Source organism: Ursus arctos, unplaced genomic scaffold (assembly GCF_023065955.2).
Source record: "Ursus arctos isolate Adak ecotype North America unplaced genomic scaffold, UrsArc2.0 scaffold_3, whole genome shotgun sequence".
Taxonomy (NCBI): Eukaryota; Metazoa; Chordata; class Mammalia; order Carnivora; family Ursidae; genus Ursus; species Ursus arctos.
In genome coordinates this window covers 14,919,076-14,932,368 of record NW_026622985.1, presented here as the reverse complement: position 1 = coordinate 14,932,368, position 13,293 = coordinate 14,919,076, and the positions used below count along the sequence as shown (strand labels likewise).

The window sequence follows — 13,293 nt, the reverse complement described above, 5'->3', positions numbered from 1 at the left end:
CAGGGTTATCCACGGTCCCCGGAGGGAGGCCATTCTCTTGCAACACATGGATCACAGCCTTTCCTCCCTTTGTTATTTCAACTTCCTTTGAAGATTTTATTCATCCTTACAACTGTGCTGCTTTATACTCAGCACTTGGCTACCAGACTTGGGAGCCAGTAGGGATCTATCTATTTCTTATATCACACAGTAGTTTGTGATTTATTTAACCCAAAGCCCTACCAGCTGAAATTAGAGGTTTAGTAGACAAATTCAACTGATAGGACTTGCCCATAAAAATTATCCCCAAAGAACCAGCTTCTTACCATGGGCTTATTGTGTCTAAATTTGTCATCCTCTGGTTCCCTTCTCTCCTTGAGAATCTTGGCATTTGACCCCAATTCTATTGAGACTGGTGAGTTCTTCACACCACAAACATTTCTGAAAAATACATACAATGTGCTACAGATTAACGTTTCTTTTTTTTTTTTTTAAAGATTTTATTTATTTATTCGACAGAGATAGAGACAGCCAGCGAGAGAGGGAACACAAGCAGGGGGAGTGGGAGAGGAAGAAGCAGGCTCATAGCAGAGGAGCCTGATGTGGGGCTCGATCCCAGAACGCCGGGATCAAGCCCTGAGCCGAAGGCAGACGCTTAACCGCTGTGCCACCCAGGCGCCCCTACAGATTAACGTTTCTAGACAAAGGCACTAAAAATTAATGGAATTAAGGTGGCCAAACTGAGCAGAAGTAAGTGCAGAATAGTGCAACACAGCTTCCCCAGCTCCTAGAAACCCTACTTAAGATACTGCCCGTGCAAAGTGGAGTCTAGCCAGATCAGAGAGCTTTACTTTGGAGGTCTACTTCTAACTGTAGCTTTATAATAAGTTTCAGCATCTGAGAATTAGTCCTTTTATATTTCTTCTTTAAGAAAGTCTTGGCTCTCTTAAGTCCTTTGCATTTCCTTATAGACTTTAGATTCAGCTTGCCAAATTAAAAAAAAAAATCCACAAGAGTTTAGATTGCAACTGATTGAGTGTTCCAATCCATTCATATTTTATAACAAAATTTAGATTTAGTTTTTCTTCAATTTCTTTTAGTGTCTACAGTTTTTTGTATATAAGTCTAGCACAACTTTGGTTAGATTTATTCTAGATATATGATATCATGATGCTATTATAAAAGCATTTAGTAGATTTTATTTCCTAACACTTTCCAATACACAGAAAAGAACTGTTTGTGAAATATTAATTTCCTATATAGCAACCTTGCAAAGCACTCTTTAAGTCTCATGATATATCTGTGAATTATTTAAATTTTTCTTCACATATAAGCATATTATCTTCATATAGAAATTTACTTTTATTTTTTCATTTCCAAACTTTAAATCTTTCATGTCTTTTTTGTTGACTTACTGTTTGTTCTACTATGAACTTGAGCTATTGTTGAATAGAAGTGATAACACCCCTGCCTTATTCCCAATTTCCAAGGGTCTAATTTCATTATTTCATCACTATGTATGCTTCCTGAAGTTTTGTTTTGGTTTATTTATTTTTTTTTTGTAGATATTCATTATTAGATTATTAAATGTCTGGTCTAATCTGGTTTGCTAAGAGTTTTTGCATTTTTTAAAATCATAAATGATTGTACGTATATGTGTATGTACATTTCACGTACATTTTCTGCATCTGTCAAGATTTTTATTATTTTGTTCTTCAATTCATTAATAGGGCATGTTACTAGGATCCAGCAACCACTCAAATGCTAAAGGTAAAAAATTTGAAAAGTTCTGCAAAGGGGCAGGGCTCAGTTTTGTCAAGGAAATGTCATATTGTTTGTACTAATAGGAGTTATAAATAAGTGCATATAAATCAGAGCATAGGTTACAAGGTACTTTTCAAACACAAAAGACCTGGATATAGTTGTTGAGAGGAAAAATTACAAAAAGCAAAGGCAAATGCATTTTAAAACATGTTATGAGAGCCTTAGTATTATTATAACTATTAAGCACTTACTACATGAATTATCTGACATATCCTCAAAACAACCCTATCATTTCCACTTAAGAGACAGGAAACTGAAGCTCATAGTGGTTAAATAATTGCCCAATGTTACACAGCTAATATATGCTATTGATGGAATTCCAACCGGCTCCAAACCCAAACTCTTAAGTTTCTTCTGGAGGAAGTAACATAATATGGTGGGTAAGGATTTATACAGGGTTTGGTTTTGATAAATAACGTTTTTAAGTGATAGTCATTTAGACGGAAATAATCAAGAAGAAATCGTACTCTGAACTATTTAATAGAAATTATTCATGTGAAGAATTATAAAGTCTGAAATTCTTCTATTCTGAATACTCTCACATAAGTTTCTCGAAATCAAAGAACTTAATTGTGTGCCTTTGGGATTCTGGGCGGAGCAAAGTGCTGAATGCTTGCATGTGTTGTGGTGAAATGAATTCTTCAGTTCTCATTCCTTCCTACGTGCAAACTCTAAATGTGCTCTCAGTATTCCTTAAAATAGTGTCACTTTGGACATTGTTAACTACTTCAATACTTTGATGATGCCGTGTGATAACACCACATTCTTCTATTTTTCTTTTGCACCCTGTTCCTCCTAACTTCTTTGTGGGCTGCTCCATCCATCTCTTAAATGTCGATGTACACATTCACTTCCTGGCAATCTCGTATTTTGGGATCTCTTACCTTATCTATCTAGTAGCTCAAACCAGAAAATAAAAGTGATGAAATTTACACATCATTATACGTGTGCGTGCGCGCGCGCGCGTGTGTGTGTGTGTGTGTGTGTGTGTGTGTGTGTGTGTTTGGACCAAATGGTTATTTATTCTAAAGCTGGAAGCTACTGTGCCTACATTTTCACCAGAATGTTTTAATGAGAACAGGAAAGGAAAAAGTTACAGATGTAAACAATGACACAGTTACTTTAAAAAAAAAAATGTTAAAACACTTTTTACCAGCCACTTCCAAGAATACTTACAGGTTATGCAAAAACATTTACAGTCTCCATGTGGTGTTTGTTTTTCTCAACAGATGTCTGATAATATATGTATTATATAATAATTATATTATTTATATTATATTACATATTATATTATATATTACAATACATATATAATCAGTATATATTTTTATATATAATACTGATATATACTGATATACTGATATATTACATATTGATATTATATATATTATACTAGATATGATCAGTACATAATATTATAATATATATAATCAGTATTATTATCAGAACGTTTTTGCTAAACAGGCTTAATTTTTTGACTTAATTTTTAAATTAAGACTTCATTTCTTTAGAGCAGTTTTAGGTTCACAACAAAATTGAGGGGAAGATACACAGATTTCCCATATACCCCTGTTTCCACAAATGTACAGCCTCCCCCATCATCAGCATCCCCTACCAGAGTGGTCCATCCACCATAGCGGTCTGTCTCTTATAGGTGATGAACCTACACTGACACATCCTAATCACCCATAGTCCACACTCCGGTGTTTTACATTCTATAGATTTGGACAAATGTAAAATGACATGAATTCATCATTATGGAACTTTATAAAATATTTTTACTTCCCTAAAAAGCTGTACTCTTGCCTATTCATCCTCCGACCCCTCAACCTCTGGGAACCTGTGATCTTTCTGTCTCTAGTTTTGCCTTTTCCAACGTGCCATATAGTTGGAATCATACAGTACGTAGCCTTTTCTGATAGGCTTCTTTTACTTGGTAATATGCACTTCAGGTTCCTCCATGTCTTTTCATGGCTTGATAGCTCATTTCTTTTTAGCTCTGAATCATACTCCATTGTCTGGATGGACCACAGTTTACACATTGACCTATTGAAAGGCATCTTGAAGGTTTACAGTTTTCGGCAATTATGAATAAAAGTACTATAAACATTCATGTGCCGGTAAAAACCTGTGTGGACGTGTTTTCAACTCCTTTAAATATCAAGGAGCATGATTGCTGGATCCCATTGTAAGAGTATATTTAGTTTTGTAAGAAACCACCAAACTATCTTCCAAAGTGGCTGTTCCATTTTGCATTCCCATCAGCAATGAATGAGTTCCTGTAGCCTTATATCCTTATTAGCAATTGTTATCTCCAGTGTTCTGGATTTTGGCCATGCTAGTAGGTATGCAGTAGTATCTCCTTGTTGTTTTAATTTGCGTTACCCTGATAACATACAAAATGGAGCATCTTTTCATGTGCTTATTTGCCATCTGTGTATTTTCTTTGAGCAGGTGCCTGTGGCCCATTTTTTAAATTGGGTTGTTTGTTCTTTTATTGTTGACTTTTAAGAGTTCTTTGTATATTTTGGATAATAGTCCTTTATCAGATGTCTTTGGCAAATATTTTCTCCTAAGTCTATGGCTAGTCTTCAGTATTATTTTTTTAATTCTTCATTACACAGAATTCAAAAATTGCAGAAAATACAAGAATTACGAACATAAAAAAAAGTTTAAATGCATGAAAAATAATGTTATACACATATTTACAGATAATTAAATATGACTTAAAACCATTAAAACATATCTGGAAATGATAAACAGCAAACTGAGACTGGTTAACTGTGAGGAGAGAGAGAAACGGGCACTGAAGAGTACATAGGGTTTTAAAATTCAGATTAAAAATTGCTGAATAAAATATGGTAAAATTTTATATCAAGAATGTTGGATTATGTTCTTTTCCATTCTTTTCTATGCATTTAAAATAGTTCATAATTTAAGGAGGAAAAACTGAAATCAGAATAGGTCCTTGTGTTTTAATACTCATTAATGAATCCATTACTTCTGTCTAATCTCTTTTCAGGGTCAGTTTCTTTATTTGTAAGATTCCTTTCTATTCTAATGTTCTGAGAACACTTTTATGATGGTATGTTTCCTTAGTTTTTTTGGTACATCCTAATTTACAAAATATGAACTTCAAAAGGTTTGCTTTAAGCCATACATTCGAATTAGTTATTTTAGAAGAGGAAGGCAAACACATTGTTACTGCAATAATTATTGTGCTGAAACAAGTAACTTCGTTGAATTTGGATGCTTCTGTTAACTTAGTAAATGAACTCACAGTCAGTAGCTTAAATCAACTCTAAATATAGATGTGTTACACCATACCCAGATTGGGTCAACACTAAAAGGAGGTATGTACTAAAGGATTTTTCCCACTTCTCTTGGAAACGCGTATTTCCATTCAGCTCATAAATCAGGGTTTGCCATAGGTAGTACACTTCACCCCACGTTAAGATTTCTAGAAAATGTTTCCAAAATGATTTAGCAAATCATGACCACCATATTTCTAAGTGGCCCTTGGAGTGGACAAAAGAGAAAACATGGGCATCTGGGCTCTTCTTGACTGACGCCTCCAGCCATAACGCAGGGCAGTTGGAACAATGAGCTGGGCCAGAACTTTCCTTCCCAACACTGACCCGAACTAGAACCACCTACAGCAATTGACCCTTTTAAAATATTCCCAAAAGTGAAAGTTTACGTAATGAAAGTTTACGTAATGAAGCTGGCAAGTGACATGTTCTCACAGGCCTCAGATGTGAGGGACTGAAGAACTTCTGACCCGGCTCAGTTTCTCAGTGGATAAGCCAGTCTCAGGGCATCCTGACTGTCCTAGTCAGAACTTGCTTTCCATGGAGACATAAAGAAGGAAATGGTAAGACTCTTTTAATTGCCTACATGAAGGAAATCATTGAGGGCATCTGAGCCAATAAAAGGGAAAATGAGGGAAAAGAGAGACAATGGCATGAGAGTTAGAATAAATCATGGGATGCCTTTTCTCTGTCCCCATGTTCCCACTCACTCCAGCATGGATCTGAGATGGTTCATGTGTTGACCTCTAATTGTTTGCTCACCATCTCAGCAGGAACAGGTCCTTTGAGGTCTTTCTTTGTTTGCTCTTTGTTCCCTCTGTCATCTCATCCTTCACTTCTTAAGTTCTCCAAACCCTAAAATGTTGATTCTCTCAGGAGTTTGGAGTGCCATGGCAGTTTGCAGATTGACGGTAGAAGAAACTGCCTTAAATCCTTTGAATTGGGGTTGGAAATAAGGAAGAGTGAAAGATATGACTTTAGGGACCCTGAACTAGATATTTAAATGCTTGGGTTATAATGGGGTTCTGGGCCTAGGACCTAAAGTAGACTATGCTGACCATAGAGAGAAATCCAACATGCGAAAGCATCACCCATCAGTTCTGGGGAAAGTGAATTTTAAACATACAGAACATATGCCCACCTACCACCTGTTGATCATTCATCAGGAAGAACTGTGACTCCAGACTTTGCACAGTCCTGTCTGAACTGTCCCCAGTGGGAAGGTCCCTCTTTTCAAATGTCCAAGACAGTCATAAGGCTTCTTTAAAAAGGGGTTGGATCCTGACATCAAGAAGCACAGTGGAGGGGCTCTGGGTGGTTCAGTCAGTTGAGCATCTGACTCTTGGTTTTGGCTCAGGTCATGATCTCATGGGATGGAGGCCTGCACTGGGCTCTGTACTTAGCAGGGAGTCTGCCTAAAGATTCTCTCCTTCTGCCCCTCCCCCCACTTGCACACTCTCACACTTTCTCTCTCTCTCTCAAACAAATAAACAAATCCTTAAAAAAAAGTCAATAGAACTTGGAAGGGGAAAGATGTTTATACGTTTTAGGTTTCTAGTACTCTGCACCTGTACCTGGTGGTACTATAAAGAACAAGCTCTGGGTGTTCACCTGAGACAAGAGAGAGATAAAGCTAAATCTTAATGCCACAGAGGGTCTGTCATCCTGCCTCCAGACACCCCACTGCTCTCACCATGCTGCTTCACTCAACCTCATGGTTCTATGGACTTCTCTATGTGGACTGTCTATTCCATGAATGTTCAATCGCATTTAGATTTAAAAAACAAAACACTGAGAATTTGCCTCTTCCTTGAGAAAACTAGTACTTCTAAAATTCTTTCTGGGGAGTCTATAACTCTCTTCCCAAAGGTAAATAGTGTAAAAAATTATTTCTGTCGCGCCTTTAGTATTAGTGTCCTTAAGAAGTACCACAGGATAACTGAATGTAGCCTGATTCTATAGAAATAATTCAATACTTCCTTCACTGCCTCCTTTGTCTCTGCTGGTTCCTTCCCTCCTTCCCTTCCCTTCCCTTCTCCTCCCTTACCTTCTTCTTTGCTTTCAGGTATTTGTCCCCACCTCAGCTCTTAGAAATTTCAGTACTGACAGCCAGTCTCCAACTCTGGCTTATCTTCTTGATCTTGCCCTGTCTTCTCCAACGAGTCCTGGTGTGTGTTTTCTATCCCAGCACTGACTCCTGGCAGACTCCTGCTTCTGAGCTGCTGGTGCTTTGTGGCAGTACATTAGTATAATTATAGCAAAGGCAAGAAAGGGAAGAGTTGTGCAATAGTTTTATTCTTCCTAATCTCTCCCCCAGGAGAAATAAATCTAGGAAAAAGAATAGGGAGGTACAATGGAAAAGGTTCAGCCCAGACTGCTGTGCTTCTAAGAAGAGAAAGGACAGTGGGACTGGGCCAGAGAAGCTAGTCCACGAGTTAGCCGTGAAGCGTCAACAGCCCTTACCCTCCCCAGCCCGCCTCCTTGAGCTGGTACTTCTGGCAACTGAGACAGTGAAAGGGATCCATGTAGTAACTGTGTGGCCCTGATAACTCATATTCCATCACAGGACACTGTATCAGCCCAGACCTGGAAAGCCTGGACAGATTAATAGCTTCTTCACATTTCTTTGGGTGGTAATACATAGCTATTCTTGGATTGTTGATTAATTCTAATGTCAAATAAGTTAGTATAAACTTTCTAGCTCATATACAAATTGGTCCCTGCTTCTTTTGTGTCTATACCTATATCAGATAACACCTGGATACACTGTTCTTCTCATCTCTGTAATTATTCCTATCTTTAAACAGGTATCATGTCTAATAACACTAATAATAGCCAGATGTATAGCACTTACTATGGGCCAGGAGCTGCTGTAAGCATTTTACAGAGATTAACTCCTTTAATACTCATAAGGACCCTAAGAGGAAGGTACTTTTACCTTCATTTTATAGATGAGAAAGCTGAGCAGAGAGGTCAAATAACTTCCTAATCTCTTGCTGATAACCAGTGGTGAAGCTGGGATTGAAAATAAGAGAGTCTAACTCTGGAGTCTAGATTTTCGATCATTAAGTCATTAAATTGTATTTATATAGTCATCAATGCCTAGCATAAACTGTTAGACAAGTGAGTGCTTAATAACAGAACCTGAGTTTATTATTCTAATTTGGGGGTATTAATACTGGGATCCATAGCAAGTGCTTTAACATGATAAGTATTTTATTTCATACAGTTTCTACCATATTACAAAACTAGGACTTAGAGGGTTCAAGAGCCTTGACCCCATTGGGTGGGGCCAAGATTCAAAGTCATCCTCTGACTCTACATCTGGCACTCTGCCTACTCTGCCAAGGGATCTTTCTAGCAGGTCCATGAAAGTGCAGGATCCCTTAGTCCTCCTGTGTGCAAGGGCTGCTCTCTGAGGCTCTTACACAGTGGGTCAGCCACAGAGCTCAGCGAACTCTTTGCATAATGAGGGATAAACACAGAGGAAGAATGGAAGACTGGTGGTACCCACAGAACTGAGGAGGCCACTGGCCCTCAAGCGGCCCTGCCTGAGCCTCATCCAATGGCCTGACTCTCAAAGTGGGAAAGTCTGGGTCCTGTTCCTGCCTTACCAATAATCCTGTGCTCTTGAATACTCCCTTCTGAGAGAAAGCAGAGAGAAAAATCAGGGCTTGCTCTTCAGCCTCCAATCCCGTTTTCCAAGAACAGGGAACTAGACTATCTGGGCCCCTCAGGAAGGCTTGAGCGCAGAAAGTGAGACACTCTTTTCCCCTCTCAGGATCCTCCTGAAGCCCATCAAGGTAAATGGTCATGTCCAATGACCGGTTTTGCCTTTTACCTAATGACAAACAAATCTCACCAGGCCTAGAGTTAAGATACATTAAAAACAAAACAAAAACACACTTTAAATACAATGACACAGTTGAGGGTTCTCAACAGATAGAGCAGGGAGAGTTTTAGTTTAAGAACAAAGGCACAAGGGTTCTAAGCTACTGCTTTCCATCATTTTTGCCAAGTGATGTCACTTAATTATTCCCACTTTGCCAGTGAAGTAAAACCTACCTTGTGTACCTCATGTGGACGGTAGGAGGTGAGGCGCTTAGTCAGCATTATTGTTTCATCCTTCCATGCAAATTCAGGTTTCCCTTCTCCTTGGCACTCTATTCTCAGTCACTTTTAGTAAAATGCTCCATTGTTTTCTTCACCGTGTTCTCCTTAGGAAACAAAAGGTTAATTCGGAATTTTTGTAAAATAGAGAAAAAAATAACTTTGGGGATTTTATGAGGTGGCTTTCAAATCCAGGCACAGGACTCCAGTCTCAGTCTTTGTTTAGAGAGGAGTTTTTCACAAGCTGTTTCTCCACAGACGGCACTTTGGTCACTTTACAGTAACCGAACCTCTCTCTGTGGGGAGATGATCATGTCGCGGCTCTTCCAGCCAAGCAGTTACATGGCTGTTCTTCCCGCTGATTTCGGGGAAGGAAACTCGCGTTACAGCTCAGTGTTTTCTTTTCAGTCTCAGCTCCCTACAGTCCGATCTCATGAGGTCTAATAACAAAGAGGGGCTAACCGTTAGTTGGGGAATATTAGTTGTAGAAGAGCTAGAAAGCACACAAGCAAAAAGTTAATCACCCCAATTCAACCACTGGGGTAATATAGTGTTGTAGTACTGGCGACTATCAGATAGCTTTCTATATAAATAGTTCATATATATATATAACAATCTGAATCTCAGGGATCCAAAGTGTGATTTATCTCTGTGAGATAGACATACACACATAACAATACACACATTTGAGTGTCTTGTGTGTTTTACAAATATGAAACCCACATGACCTATCTTATCTTACAGTCTTTTTCTTTTCACTTCAGAACACATTACATATTTCCTTGCCCAGGTGTCTGTAAAACAGGAGAATGGATGAAGAAACTGTGGTGCATTAATACAACGGAGTAATACAATGGAGTAGTACTCAGCAAGGAAAAGGAATAAACTACCCAAACACACAACAATATGGATGAAATTTTAAAAAAAATGCAGAGTGAAAGAAGTTTTCCTTAAGAGTATATATCCTATGAGTTCATTCATGTGAGCAGGGAAAGCTCATCTGTGATGGAAAAAAATAGAAAAGTGGTTGCCTTGGCAAAATGGGGCAGGCAGAGAGGAAGGGGCAAGAGTGAACTTTTGGGGTGGATATAATGCTCTATGTCTTGATAGAAGTTTGGGTTACACAGGGGCGCCTGGGTAGCGCAGTCGTTAAAGCGTCTGCCTTCGGCTCAGGGCGTGATCCCGGCGTTCTGGGATCGAGCCCCACATCGGGCTCCTCTGCTAGGAGCCTGCTTCTTCCTCTCCCACTCCCCCTGCTGTGTTCCCTCTCTCGCTGGCTGTCTCTCTGTCACATAAATAAATAAAATCTTAAAAAAAAAAAAAAAGTTTGGGTTACACAGTTGTATGCAGGTGTCAAAACTCACCTAATGGTCCACTTAAGATGTGTACATTTCATTGTATGTAAATTTTTACCTAAGAAAAAAACAACAAATATTGAGCTCTAGTTAATAATATGCATGATAAAGGGGAACTGATGTACTTAGGGGAAGGGAACCGATGTCTGCATTTTACTTTGAAATGCATTTTTAAAAAAGATCAATTTATACAGAGATAGATGGAATGTGATAAAACAGGTATAGTAAAATGTTAATCACCACATTTAGGTGGTAGTTGTGTGGTGCTCTCTGTACAATTTGTTCAACTTTCTGTAGGTTTATATTTTTTTCATATCAAAATGTTAGCAAGAGAAAGATCATCTGACATGTTCCCATGTCAAATATGCTTCTACAATGCTTTAAAGGACTGATTAAATTGACATCTATTGGCTGAAATATAATTCAATCACTGTTGAACATTCAGATTGTTTACACTTTTATAGTATAAGCTGTATTACAACAATTACCCTTATACTTGGATATTTAGACACTTGTCTTATTAGATACTTGGGATTAATGAGCATAATTATTTAGGTTCTTATTTTCATCTAGAAGATTTGGGACTATTTTTTTCTCTTACTAAAGAGATGGATTCTATTTGCTCATATTTCCTTATAAGATTTCCATTTCCATAAAGTTTTGGTTCTTTTTTCATCTTTGCTAATCAGTTCGATAACTTTAATGGAATATTCTTACAATGAAAAACACTTAGAAGAGAGAATTTTCAATGCCCAGTTTTGAATTAACAATCTGAGAAGTGGAGATCCAAACCATGATGTGTCTTCAATCTGTTTTCATGATTTGATTGTGCTTAATCTGAGATTGAAAGTAAAATCAGTTTCTAGATATTCTATCTAGTTTTTCTCTCTGTGGACATCCAATGAATGTACACAGCATACGAGAATATGGGAGGTGTTTACCCTTCATACCATGACACCACTATGCTTTGAGAAATTATAATTTGGAGTTGTACGTTCTAGCACCTTTGGGTTATTAGTAAGCTGTATAAAAAACCCAACAAATGTCAAGATTGAATCACTCCTATTTAAATGATGATTAGAAGCCCATAAAATCTGTGCAGCAGTTCGGTGTGCCAGAAGGGGCAGCACATAAACAAAACACTCACTTGGCTGCTCTTCTCATCCTGCTCATTGTGGTGTGGATTATAGTCCTGTTTTATTCCTTTCTCTTGGCTCTTTCAGCAATAGATGAAACCACTGAAGCCACTCAGCAGACAAACATGCCAGATCACGGGCCAGAGGACAATTTCCCTTTCCCAGCAGCAGCTCAGGGCCCTTCCCTGGACTTTCCAGATGACCTTTACAGCAGCAGCTGACTTCTTGAATAGTTTTTATTTTGATGGCCTAGAGCAAAATAACAATGCAATGTTGCCTAGTGAAAAGCTTGAGATTCAAATTTTAGGTCTTTATCTCTCTTATGACTTTGATTTGAATACAAAGACACTTTAAACAGTGAATATTTATGTGTATTTACTCCTTATGGAGGTTTAACCAACTGGTGAGCAACAGGTGCATTTTACACTTTACAAAAATGATTATTAAGTGTCAAACAAGTTCTTGATAGTATTCCAGTCAGTATCAGCTTTTATTTATTTATTTATTTATTTATTTATTTATTTATTTATGTCATGTTAGTCACCATATGGTATTTCATTAGTTTTTGATATAGTGTTCCATGATTCATTGTTTGCATATAACACCCAATGCTCATTGCGATACATACCCTCCTTAATACCCATGACTGACTAACCCATTCCCCCAGCCCCCTCCCCTCTGAAACCCTCGTTTGCTTCCTGGAGTCCAGAGCCTCTCGTGGTTCATCTCCTCCTCTGATTTCCCCCACCTTCATTTTTCCCTTCCTTTTCCTAATGTCCTCCATGCTATTCCTTATGTTCCACATATAAGTGAAAACATATGATAATTGTCTTTCTCTGCTTGACTTATTTCACTTAGCATAATCCCCTCCAGCTCCATCCATGTCCATGCAAATGGTGGGTATTCATCCTTTCTGATGGCTGAGTAATATCCCATTGTATATATGAACCACATCTTCTTCATCCATTTGTCTGCTGAAGGGCATCTCGGCTCCTTCCACAGTTTGGCTATTGTGGATATTGCTGCTATGAAGGCTGGGGTGCATGTGACCCTTCTTTTCACTACATCTGTATCTTTGGGGTAAATACCCAGTAGTGCAATTGCTGGGTAGTGGGGTAGCTCTATTCTTAACATCTTGAGGAACCTCCATACTGTATTCCAGGAATGTCTGTACCAGTTTGCATTCCCACCAACAGTGTAAGAGGGTTCCCCTTTCTCCACATCCTCTCCAACATTTGTTGTTTCCTGTTTTGTTAATTTTTGCCATTCTGACTGGTTTAAGGCGGTATCTCAATGTGGTTTTAAATGGGTCAGCCCAACTCATCCATTTGAAACTCAAGTTAATTGATTCTTTATAAAAGTTGATACTGTTGACATACTGTTGGAGTTCATTTTCTGATTTCTATTATATTGTACTTTTGAGTTTCCCACCTACTTCCTGCAAAGTCTCTCTTGATGGGCTTATTTCATTTATTGCAGAACTTATAAATAGTTGCTACTACAGTCTTTAATTTTATATTCTGTCTACTTTTTCCTATAACATTAGGAAAAAAAATCAGTTCCATATTTTTTGGATGG

At 38.1% G+C, this 13,293-nt stretch overlaps 1 long non-coding RNA gene across 2 annotated transcripts in view; it reads right to left on the bottom strand.

Moving 5' to 3' along the window:
• The window catches only part of LOC130542111 (uncharacterized), a 163,016-nt gene that overhangs the window by 103,088 nt on the left and 46,635 nt on the right, over positions 1-13,293 (bottom strand). Inside the window, exons 2-5 of one of the 2 annotated variants that reach the window (XR_008956426.1) lie at positions 11,727-11,964; positions 10,589-10,637; positions 9,180-9,664; positions 306-420 (exon numbers count right to left, since the gene is read on the bottom strand). This is a non-coding gene — a long non-coding RNA (uncharacterized LOC130542111). The remainder of the gene's footprint in view (positions 1-305; positions 421-9,179; positions 9,665-10,588; positions 10,638-11,726; positions 11,965-13,293) is intronic. The other variant, XR_008956427.1, reaches the window with a different exon arrangement.